At 41.8% G+C, this 12,080-nt stretch overlaps 1 long non-coding RNA gene across 1 annotated transcript; it reads left to right on the top strand.

The window, feature by feature from the left end:
* The first annotated feature begins 123 nt into the window (after nt 1-123).
* Nucleotides 124-10,597, top strand: LOC126395261 (uncharacterized). The gene is made up of 3 exons (XR_007570426.1): nt 124-170; nt 803-877; nt 9,724-10,597. It is a non-coding gene; the product is annotated as an uncharacterized LOC126395261 (long non-coding RNA).
* Nucleotides 10,598-12,080: the final 1,483 nt, after the last annotated feature.

The raw sequence follows: 12,080 nt of genomic DNA, 5'->3' as shown, positions 1-12,080 counted from the left end.
CGTAGCGGAGGAGGCGAAAAATCGAAATCTCCGGGGGTTGTGATTGGCTGGCTCGCATCCCGTCGACTCCTTTCTTTTCAACCGCAGCCAGGGGGCCGTGAATGTTTTTGTTGGAGAGCTGGAGTATGGAAGGTGTAAGGTTTCCTCCCGGAATGTGTGTGTATGTTGCTGTAAGTTGGTCCCACTGACTTGAAATCAGGAGTTTGTGAGAATATGAGCTTCTAAGCAGTTAAATTTTGTGTTAATAAGATTTAATATCGTGCATTACGTCATTAAATACACTCAGTATAAGTTGCTAGTGGATTCAGGATGGCTGCACACAGCTAACCCTCCATTTAAAAGAATATTTGCTAGCTATTCTGTAGTTCTGTGGTTCCCAACTGGTCCAAAAGTCACTGGGTCACAGGTCCATTCTTATCAGCTTTGTAAAATAAACACACTTTATTTTTAAGTACAGTGAATTTCCAGCACCAAGCTTTTATTTCGAAGTGCCATTTCCTGCTGTAAATTGAGTGGATAAGGAGCATCTACTGAACAAAGCTTGAGACATGGCCAAATGAAAGTATGACGTAGAATATATTAAACTGTGTGGACCTTCAACTAATGACTAAGGAGAAATCTGGACCCCGTGGGTGGACCAGATGGGAACCATTGCTGTAGTCAATGGCTATTGTTAGTCAGATGATAGTTGTGAATTAAAATGGGTTCAAAAATAGTCTAATCATTGTTACATTGCTTTTGCATATCACAAATCATCAGCCTACTGCAAACCTGTACAGTTTTTTTCTTACCTGCTTTACAGGTTGCCATTTATTTCAGCCCTGAATGGAAGTCAGATTGCAGCGGGCGGATGGCATCTTGAAATCAACTCTGATAGGTAATCCTTGACAATGGCTGTTGGCTTAAAGCTGCATTCATTTACACATTTATTTAGCCTAATTATTTGTGGTGAACTGTGCCATGTGGCGAGCTGCCGTGCAATGGCCATGGGAAGCTGCTGCAGCCATTTTAATTCTTTGAAACCAACACGTTTTGACGAAAGATTCTTCATCAACCTGATGAGTCGAAACGCGTTGGTTTATCCATGTATTAATGAAGGATTTTTAACTACAGTCAGAGTACCTAGGATGCACTTTTCGACGGCCTGCCTGTACTATGGACTTTTACACTGAGTGAGCTGGCTGGTCATTGTTTTTTTTATCTTCAGATCAACTTTATTTATTAATCTTTATAATTTATCTTATGTGACTATTTGCCCCATCCTTGAAGAGCACCTGATTTTTTTTTACAACTAACTACACTGGCTATTTTTTCTCACTAAAAGTTGGCAACTTTGACTTTTAGCAGTGAATTGCGGCTTGAAAATCCCAGCAGCCAATCAGTAAGCAGAGTCCTGTGACTTCTCTGACATGTTGATTTATGTTACAAAGCATTTCTTCCTACCTGAAACACATTAACACGCCTCTCAGCCACAGAAATATGTTATTATTGCGGCGAGCAGCACTGCCAAGCCACTGCTTGGTGTGATTTTAGTGTTGTCTCATGAAGGTGTTATGGCAAACATGTTAGCAAATAAATGTCTCCAACAAGTGGCAACCTCCAGGACTGTAAAATGAAGCTAACATGAAAGAGACAAAAAAGTGCATTACCTGGAATGGCCACTTGAGGCTGGCTTCAGAAGCGAGTCAATCCCTATAGACCCCTATGTTAAAATGCCCAACTTTACAGCAGAAATAAACATGTTTACAGACTTATATAAAAACGGTTTTGGGAAATTATCTATAGAGGAGGACGAACTTTTATATAACTCACCTGAGTACATATTAAAGGCTAGATTTATGCAAGGGCGGGTCACTTTGAGTGCTGTCTGTCGATAGTGTCCTCAGCTTCTCAGTGACATCCAGCCTTTGCTCCTCCACAGCACCAGTCTCTCATCCAAATATGGTCACCTCTGGCTCAAAAAACCCAGGATGTCAATGTCCGCAATGCCAAACTTGAGGCTATGAAACGGGAGTCCACAAACCAATGGGTGACGGTACAGTAGCTGTCACTATATCGCTCTATAGAACTGAGAAGAAGTGCAGAGTTTGTTGATAATTCTCTGTGGGTTTGTCACTATGAGCAGTGCCTGTCATATTACACAGTCATTTGGACGATTGTTAATATGAAACGTACTGGTTAGTGCAGCTTTAATTTTTTTGCTATTTGTTATTGTTGTGTGGTAATGTAGTTGAAAGCAAGATTTAATCAACTTTTGTAGGTTGTCTGTGTTTTGGTAGAAAGCTCCAACATCCAAGATTTCAGTTCCACATATCCCATGACATGCAAATGTTTGTGTAAATGTACGAACACACTCGCAAACTGCATTTTGTCACACAAACCAGACTGTTGCTCACAGGTAATTACACCTGGTCATAGCTGTTCACGCAGGTCCTAAATCTCTAAGTGTTTATTGGTAAACCATCAAATTGTACCTTTGAGTACATCTATAAACACAGTTATTGACTCTCGGTTGTAGTGTGTACACTGTTCAACGCAGCAGGCAGCGAGGGCAAAGTGGTAATTTACTGGAGTTTTCTTTATTTACAAGAACTGCATTAATTACATGTTGTCGCATTAACTTTTTTTATGCAAGAATTAAGAAAAACACTCTTGGTGACGGTGATTTTCTTGATATCCGATGGAGTTTTGAAAGGATTTAACAACCCCACAAGGCTGGAGGAATTACTCCACCCATAACACAATGTTATCCTTAAATTGGAGTGAAAACAAGAAGATTATCTAACGTAGGTTTTCATGTAACAACAGGAATATGCACAGTTAATCCTGTTGTGCTTGTGTACAGTGTTTCTGTCCTATGTGGGTCTTTTTAGGAGGCAGGTTTAAAACAGGTTTCGTAGGAGCAGAATTCAGCTTATATTTCAGAGTACGAAACACACCTCATCTCTTTCTCTAAATGTTTAGAACATGCTCTCTAAATATATATACCATGCTCCCTCCAACAGTCTAATTTGACCTAAAATATGGTAATTAAAACAAGGTGGGTGCACGCCATACCCACCCCCTCAACTGCCACCGCACCGCTGCCATCCACCTCAGCACAGCCCAGTCCTTTTTCATTGCATAAACATCAAATTACATAAACACAGCGTTTAGATTTACAGCACGGCCAGGCCCTGGCGTTGTGGGCGGCGCTCATTTTTTGATCACTGACGCCTCTTACATTCTGACACATCACCGTTCGGGCGAGAATAGCTGATCTCTCAGTGTTACAGGCTGCGGGGTTTTCTCATTTTCAATAACCCAACTCCTACACCAGGCGCCCAAGCACACAGCTTCCGGCTGTGTAGTAAGCCCATGCACACACACACACGCACCTCCTTCCGGTGATACTTGACCGTGGCGACGCTCAGTGAGGGCCCTCGTGAGATTTGGCCTTTCGATTGGCTGCTGGACGCCCACGACTGCAAGAGTGCGGCTGAGGAAGAAACCCTGTCAGAGTGGCGTATGAGTTAAAGGATGTCAGTGTAAATAAGATTAACCTCAGCTGGTGGTCACCATGACAATAACACCACCACCATTATCCAAATATTTCTTTTATGGATGTGTTCGGCATACACTTACTTTTGTTTCTTATGTCTGTTCATAAGGTCACCTGTCTCTTTCTGTTAAAATCTTCAAATGAGGCCAAAATGTTCAAGAAGTAATGGATGCAAAGATTTTATGTGACCTTTAAGACCTTTAGAAACCATTTTAGAAACTTTCTCAGGCTTAAAACTGCTCCCAAACAAAACAACAGTCTTACACATTGTCTTATTACAAGAAAGACTGTATTGGAGAAACAGGAGAGGAGCTTCCTGCAGGATTCAAACCGAGGCTGCATGGTTCCAGAGGTGTAATTGGTGATATGAAAAGGTTTTTAATTAAGTTAAGGTTGTTTCTGCTTCCTGTCTGCCCACATTGTGTAGCTAGACGACCGTTAGTGAAGTGAAGGTAGTCACGAAAAACTAATCTGTGTCTAAATGCACAGAGCAGTGCGGGTGTTTAGTACAAAGGTCGCTTTGTTTTAGTCCTGTATTTATGGAAACTACGCCAGAGAAACACTCATCAATTGCCTACGCGTCTTACAAACACTCAGACAAGATAATGCAACAGATGTTTTTTCATCTGATGCAACACAACAATAAATTCACTGTGAATCACCTAAAATTAAGAAATAAGTAAGGAGCAGGTGTTAGCTTAAGTGAGAAATGTTTGTGATTCTTTCATTTCACTGGAGATGCACCCACATAGGTGTAAGTGATTATTATATGTCCCATCTGACAGTAAATTAAGGAGGTAGTAGTAAAATCAGTCTGACACCACTGAGCAATGAAAGACTGCGCTCCAGAGAAGACATTTCCCAAACCAATTATAATCTCTGAGAACTGTGACTCACTTGAGATAAAACAGTTAGCCAAATGTGAGGAAAAAAAGCACAGAAAAAGGTGCAGTGCTGGCGTATGTCTATCATCCACTGTAAGTTTATAAGGGATAATGTACAGCAAGCAAGTTATCACTGTAAAATAAAGCCTGGTCCAGAAGGGTGAAGCAGGTCTTACATTACCCTGAGGGGGTTTATTTCGCTATAATGGGCCGCTTGCTGTGCATTATCGCACCCATTACGTGGCTACTTCCTAAAAAAAATCAATAATTTGACTCAAAATATTGACTCAAAATGGGTTTTTTGCTTCTGCTAAGCGTCTGTGATCAGACTGTCATCATAGCAACACCCTTTATTTAAAGCAGTTGTCTGCTATTCAGAAATCATACGTTGCTGTAATTACAGTGTTACAGTGTTTTAGGCTACCAGTTTATTAGGAATTCAATGCAACCCACAATACATTAGTGTTACTTTATCAAAGTTACCGTATTAAAGTGGCTGTAATTCATATTTTTATATTAACAATGGAGCACATCACTGCTTGTGTGTGAAATGAGTCATGAAAGGAGTGATAACCCCTCAGAGAATCATCACTCTGCATTTTCTCTCATTTCTATGGCGCTTCTTTCAGCCAACAAAAACACACCAAGCAGCGGTGACGTGCGGCTGGATGCAATAATATTGTGTTTCAGGCAGGACAAAATTCTTCGTAACATAGGTCAACATGTTGCAAGGGTCACAGGACTCAGTTTACTGAATGGTTGCAGGTCTTCTATGGCTGCAGCTTGCCGCCATATGTCAAACCAGTGGTTCCTAACTTGTTGAGCCACGGGATCCAGATTTGGCGGCACAGTGGTGTTATGGTTAGCATTGTCGCGTCACAGCAAGATATTCCATGGTTCAAACCTCTGGGTAGAGTAGCCCCTTGTTGTGGAATTTGCATGTTCTCCCCGTGTCAGTGCTGGTTTTCCCTGGGTACTCCGGCTTCCTCCCCCAGTCCAAAGACATGCAGGTTAATTGGTGACTATATTGGCCGTAGGTGTGAATGTGAGTGTGGATGGTTGTCTGTATCTATGTGTCAGCCCTGTGATAGCCTGGTAACCTGTTCGGGTTGTACCCCGCCTCTTGCCCAATGTCAGCTGGGATAGGCTCCAGCCCCCCTGCAACCCCCAACAGGACAAGCGGTTACAGAACATGACTGGCAGAAATTCACTGCACTTAAAAATAAAGTGTTTTTTGCAAACTTAACCTGTTTGTGAGTCACTTACAGTCCATTCATAATGAACCTGTGACCCACTTTTTGACTGCGATCCACCAGTTGGGAACCTCTGAGGAAAACTATTCCTAACTTTAAGTTTGGCCGCACTTTACCGCAGAATCAATGGCTGCAGCTTGGAGCAGCCTCCGCAGCTTTCAATAGCTATTGCGCGACGTCTCGCCGCAGGCCTCACTTTGCCAGTACTTGGTGTGTTTTTTGCATAATTATTTTGGTTCTTCGGACTGCAACGTAACAGCTTTAGTTCCCTCTCCCCGCTCCAAAGTGCCTAACAACAGGCAGCTTTTATTAACGAAAAATCTGTAAATGCTAAGCTCTAATGCTATCTGCTCAGATATATGACGTTTGCAACTAAGTAGTATAGCATTTAGCAGCTAGAGAGTCAGATGTCTCTTAGAAGATGGTAGCGACAAAAGGAAGAGCTTGAAGTAGAGTGAATATTGGACTTTATCAGTTGGCCTGAAATACAACTCACCATGCTGCTAATGCTGAGGTGCAAGCAACTGATTGCTAACAAATCATGATGGCATACGACCATGATTGTCATTCTATGTACTACTGCATTATATAGAATGGTAATATTTATAATACTTTATAATTTTGTCCCATTTATTTACTTCAGTTTATCTGTGGGATCAATAGGATTTCTACTTTCTGCTTTGAACCCTGTTTGCACAATATAATCCTGTTTATTCCCATCTCTACAGTATAAAAAGGTCACACAGCTATTCCTTTAACCTACATGTTAAAGCATTTACAATGAATACATTTAAGCTCAACCAAAATTCCAAGGATCATTGTTCAAAAGCTCCTGACTGGCAGCATGTTTTGAATTTCCAGGAAACGGTGACACAAAACAAATGATGTCAGCCGCCGCCACAACCAGCAGAAGCAACAGACCTATGTGCTGTAGCAAGTGTGGGTGGGATTACACAGTNGGGGAGAACCCGAGAATCGGGGGAAGGGGGGGTATAATGGTGCTGGGGCAAAGAGGCGGGGGGCTTTTGTGGTGACATTCTTTTCTCCGAGGAATGCCTGCACTTGTATATCGGAAAAGTTAAAGAGAAGAAATAATCCAGAGCTGCGTAATTAAACCAACCTGCCTCAAATCCCAACATGTGCATGTATGTGCGTGGAGGACCTGAAGGAAGAAACATGCTTGTAGACGGCTCAGGTTTAGAGGAGTAGTTGATATGTGGGATATATCAGGGAGTAGAGGGAGGAATTAGGGGGGAGAGGAAGACGGGTGACTCACGGGCTTCCAGTAAGAGGTCTGACTCAGCTACTGGAAGCCCCCTGACCCTGTCTGGAGATAATATGCAGCCAATAATAAGTGTTTTTTACTTTGATGGAGAAAAGAGAGATCCCAAAGGTCATAAAATATGGAAAGTAAGTAAGGGAATATGTATGGTAAACCGCTCTCACTACTTTCACTACTCTTGGGTTAGGGGTGAAAAAGTGCATATAAACTGAATAATGCACAGTATTTGGATTATTTTTATGTGTTTCAACAACATCAATTTCTGTCACTGGAGAGACAACAAAGGAAAAAATCCTCTGACAGATTTTTACACATTTGTCAGCCAACTCAACAGGCATCAGATCAGTTGTAAAGATGCTTTGACTCATGTGCATTGAGCTTATGTGCATCGTTATATTCTTCGTCATCACCGTCCCTGTGAAAAGAACAGGAACAAAACAAAGCACGCTATTCCCTATTCACTCGTACCGCTCTGCTGTTTCTTTGAAGGGATCCAGCTTTCTGTTAAATCTTGTGACCCGTGAATTGTGTTGCTATAGCGATATTTAAAAAAAAGAGACAGAGAGTGAGAAAGGGGATCACTTTCACCCACGGCAACAGCAGCCATGTAATGACAGGAAGTGCTTTTCAGGTGCCCCATTATGAGTCAGGTTGGCAGACAGCTGATCAGTAGACGTACGCCAACTTTTGTAGCATTTAAAAATGTTCCTCTTTTTTTCTTTTATTCTTTTGGTTTGGCTTTTATTTAGAAAGACAACAGGGAAAATGCAGGTGTTTGATTATGTAATTGATGACTAAGGTTTGAACGTCAATTGTCAGCTGTGTGTGCTTCCTCCTGCTGTCAAGAGCTGATACGAACACGTGAGGAGGCATCGAATAGAGCCAGAGGAACTGTCGCGTATCAGATGTACCCCATAATGCTTGTTTTAGTGTTTTCTGTATTTGGTTTTGGTTTTCACTAATAGAAAACTGCACCACAGCTCACTAAGAGAAGGGCCATTGTTGTCACCTGGATATGTGCCCTAAACTAAAAGAGGAAACAGAATTTATTTGGTGCAATCGCACCCTTAAGGCCCAAACACACCAAACTGACATCAAAGAACTAGTAGCAACAAAGGCCAATTGTTGCAATGCCTCATGCTGCCTGTGTCTCAGCCAAAAAGTTTCACATGAAAACACCGCAAAGCCTGCAGCCAATGGCAAACTAGCATGTACGTTCTGCGCCTCCATGAGAAAAATTAGCTCTCCATTGCAGCAGGCAGCGGTAGTCTGTATTCATCATTCAAAAAGGGAAACCGGAAGATGGACAGGATGGATTCAAGATGCTTGTTAGCTAGTTAGCACATTGACAACTCAACCGGTTGTTGAACGAACAAAGGATATTTTCTGTGTGCTAGGGGAACAATAACACAAAGAGTTAGGTACTGTTACTGCTGAAGAGCTCAATAGCCGAAAGAAAACTTACCTACCCAGCCAACATTTTAATGTGGGGCCCAAACTTGTAGTAAATGGACTTAAAAATGGGCCCAATATGGAATTGTCCACGGGTTACATAATGACCCTATGCCGTTTGCCCACATGGGTTGTGCTATGGTTACCTGAGCACCAAGTGAGTATGGGTCTTATCTGGGGCCCACTTGGGCGAAGTCACCCATGTGGGCAATTGGCATAGGGCCATTACGAAACACACATTGTTGTGCATGGGGCCCACATGAAAATGTTGGCTGGGCTGTTTCGATCTCAAGCTCTCTTGACTTAGTTGTTTGCTTTCCTCACTTCATTTTCTTTTTCCATGCACTGAGCTGAACTGCCAATCAGATGGCTTTCTCTCATTCAGCACCTTTACATGACGTTAAAGAAACAGATTTGTGTTAATCCAACTAAAACCAGACTTTTCAAATGCATGTTAACATGTTAGTCCAACTGAAATCGTACTAAATCGAAATTCTTAAGGTCAAACTAACACACCCAGATAATGTGATTGGGAGTCGAATTACTCCTGCAATTAAACAGTCAGTCGGACCTGAACTGGCCAAGGCGCTTGGCGCATGCTCCATAGTTTCCGCCCGGCCCTTGACCCGAAAGTCAAAAGCATTAAATGTGTAACAGAAGAAGAAGCCGGTAACAACATCGTGAAATCTACATCCAGAGCCATGTATTTTTGTACGAACGAAATATACAGAGCTGTTAAGTTGTCAGCCATGGTACCAGTATGCAGCTTGCTAACCACAGCTAATTCGTCTGACGATTGTTTGGTCTTTGACGTAATAGGTCAACCGGAAAAAGGTCCAGTACTAACAAGCTGAAGAGGGGCATATTGCCAGCACCAAAGTCAGACATACTCAGGTCAATAAATCGATTCCCCTCCAGTGCTTGTATACTGGGACAAGGACAGTTGTCCAATTAATTACCCAATACCCATAGCTCGACTTAACTATACATGTAAACGTACTGATTGACGGGCTCCGGATCCGGGTTTTTGGTCAATTTAGTATGCTGAAATGGCAAAAAAGCCGAAAAGGGCAGAATAGTGCCAACAGTACAGGACACACCTGAAAAACTAGGGCCAAACACGCCCACCAATGGTCCAACATTGACCAATGGCTGACCATTTGTTTGTTGTGTCAGTGCCCCTAGTGAGACAAGTTACTTGAACTGAAAAATAACTGTTGAACAACACAACAAACTTAAGGGACTATCTGAGTGAAGCCAAAAAGAGACAAACCCCTGTTTTTCATCCTCTTCTTCCTCCTCCTCCTCCAGTTTTGGCCCCTCCGCCTCTTTGTGTGGGACTCCTGTGATGGTTGCTGGTGATGGATGATAGTCGGACAGAGGGCCTGTTTCCTGGATGTGCCCTCAACTTCCATGTCACAGACACAGATATCCTCTGAGGATGGGAGGTGCGCATGCACACACATGCGCATACATGACCCATATTCACACACACACACACACACCTTACATTTTCTCTGTATATAACAATCTTCCATTCCTTACACTGGCATAGACTTCAAGTTTTTGGAGCTTATTTTTCCATTTTTTGTTTTTTCGCCTGAAGTTCAGAGGTGTCAGGCACTTCTTAGAAACACCTGACACCTCTGTGCATCCATGGAACATTTGAAGTCACATTACAGCACAGTGAGCGTATAAAATATGATGAGTACCTGTGAAAAGACATCAAGCAGGTGAACCCTTTCACAAACCCTCCTCAGGCTAAATGTTCTGCCAAAAACTACAAACTTGCTTCCAACAAATCTATGAAAAACAGTGTGAATCACAGCACAGAAAATTCCAACAGAGATGGAGCCTCAGTTAAGCTGTAGTGTGCTGACAGCCAAATGAAGCAGAGAAGAAGAAAGACAGTTTTTTTTTTTTCAATTTTGTTGATGAAACTTATTTCATACTTGTTATGTAAGAGCTCCTTGATTTAGAAAGAAGCTTTCTCGTTTCTTGTGTAAGTGAAATATAGAACACAGAAAGTAAAAATATTAGGTGACATCTATCTTGACTTTTTTGGAAATGCAACTTCTTTTTTTTCCTCTTACACTTTTGGATTTTGGTGACTAAAAATACAACCTATTAGTAACACTCGTCAGAATTTTGTTTTGAAAACACGTGTGAGCAATTAAATTGTTGTCGTCAGAGTTTCACTTCTTTGGAAACTTGCACAGTCATGTGTGGGTGAAATGGCAGAACTTTTTTTGTTTCCAAAGATAGTCGTTTCACTTTATATACAAGTGTGGCTTTATTGTTGAGTTGTAATACAAAGGTCAAACACTGGTTCACGACTCCTCTCTCCTGTGTCCTTGCCTCTTGGTCTCAATTATCCCTCCTCTCATGACCCTATTTACTGTCTAATTAAAGCTGACAACTCATGAAAAGCAAATATTTAAAAGGAGTCAGTGAAAGAAACCCATGTAACTGTTATTTTTAAAGAAGCGGCGTAGGCACTCTCGCCTTTCTTTCAGCTCTATATCTGTATGAAGTGCCCACTCTGCTGTTTCCCAATCCTTGCAAAACACGTTCAACTCAATAGATGTCTGAGGTGGGATGTGAGCCGCCCACGCTCTTACTAAAAACAAAAGTAAAGATACATCTGGGAGTGAGCGTAGACTGCGAGTGTTTTGATTTACTTCTGTAATTTCACTGCAGCTCCGGTGGTTTTACTGTAAACCACTCCTACACTGTCTGCAGATGTGGCACTGGATTTAGTGGGAGGGAATCCATGTGTGTGTGTGTGTGTGTGTGTGGATTTAGTGGGAGGGAATCCATGTGTGTGTGTGTGTGTGTGTGTGTGTGTGTGTGTGTGTGTGTGTATGCGCGAGTGTGTTCTGCAGCATGTCCAAACCATATTGGATTCTTTCAAAGGAATTCTGTTGGTGTTTTCCAAGCAAACTGACTTGTACTCTTTTACAATGGTTGATCAATCACTCCGATTCTTTTCTCAAAATGCAGCAAAACTAGTTTTTGTCCTTCTCCGTTCCTCACAATGAGCAAAACTCTGCACTCATTAGTGGTGTTAGCAATGTAATTGTAGACATCCTGTAGACATACAATGACTGATCAATCCTGCTGGTTTGGAGAAATCTCAAAGTGCAACAAGGTCTGATGCAAGAGACAAAAGGAAGCCAGGTCTTCTGTCTTTGAGTTATTAGCAGCACAACCTTGTCGCCAGTAAAAATGTTGGCATTGTATGTTTCTACAAACCACAGATATGTTGCATTTGTAGGTTATAATGGAGAGAATACATTTAACTTTATGTTTCTTTACGTTTCAATAACGCAATGGTTAACAGGTGGTTATTTTGAGGCACAAAAACCATGTAAGGAAAAATCATCTTTTGTCTTAAAATACCTGGTTTTGGTGCCACAATCCTGGCATATAAGGCCGTGATGACTTGGTAAAAAAAAAAAAAAACACTCTTTGTGGCACTATCCTAGTTGGAAAAACAGCAACATGCTGCTAAAAAATACAGATGTTTAGTCGCTAAAAAGCAGCTGGAAACACAGCAATGACTTTGTTATTTGCTGCTGTTATGGTCTCAAACAATGGTCTGCAGCTTGGCAGGTGTCATGCCATATACCCTCCTCTGCATGACAAAGTCAGCTCATATACTACAT

The sequence above is a fragment of the Epinephelus moara genome, chromosome 9 (genome assembly GCF_006386435.1).
Source record: "Epinephelus moara isolate mb chromosome 9, YSFRI_EMoa_1.0, whole genome shotgun sequence".
Taxonomy (NCBI): Eukaryota; Metazoa; Chordata; class Actinopteri; order Perciformes; family Serranidae; genus Epinephelus; species Epinephelus moara.
This window is presented reverse-complemented; position numbering and strand designations above follow the sequence as displayed.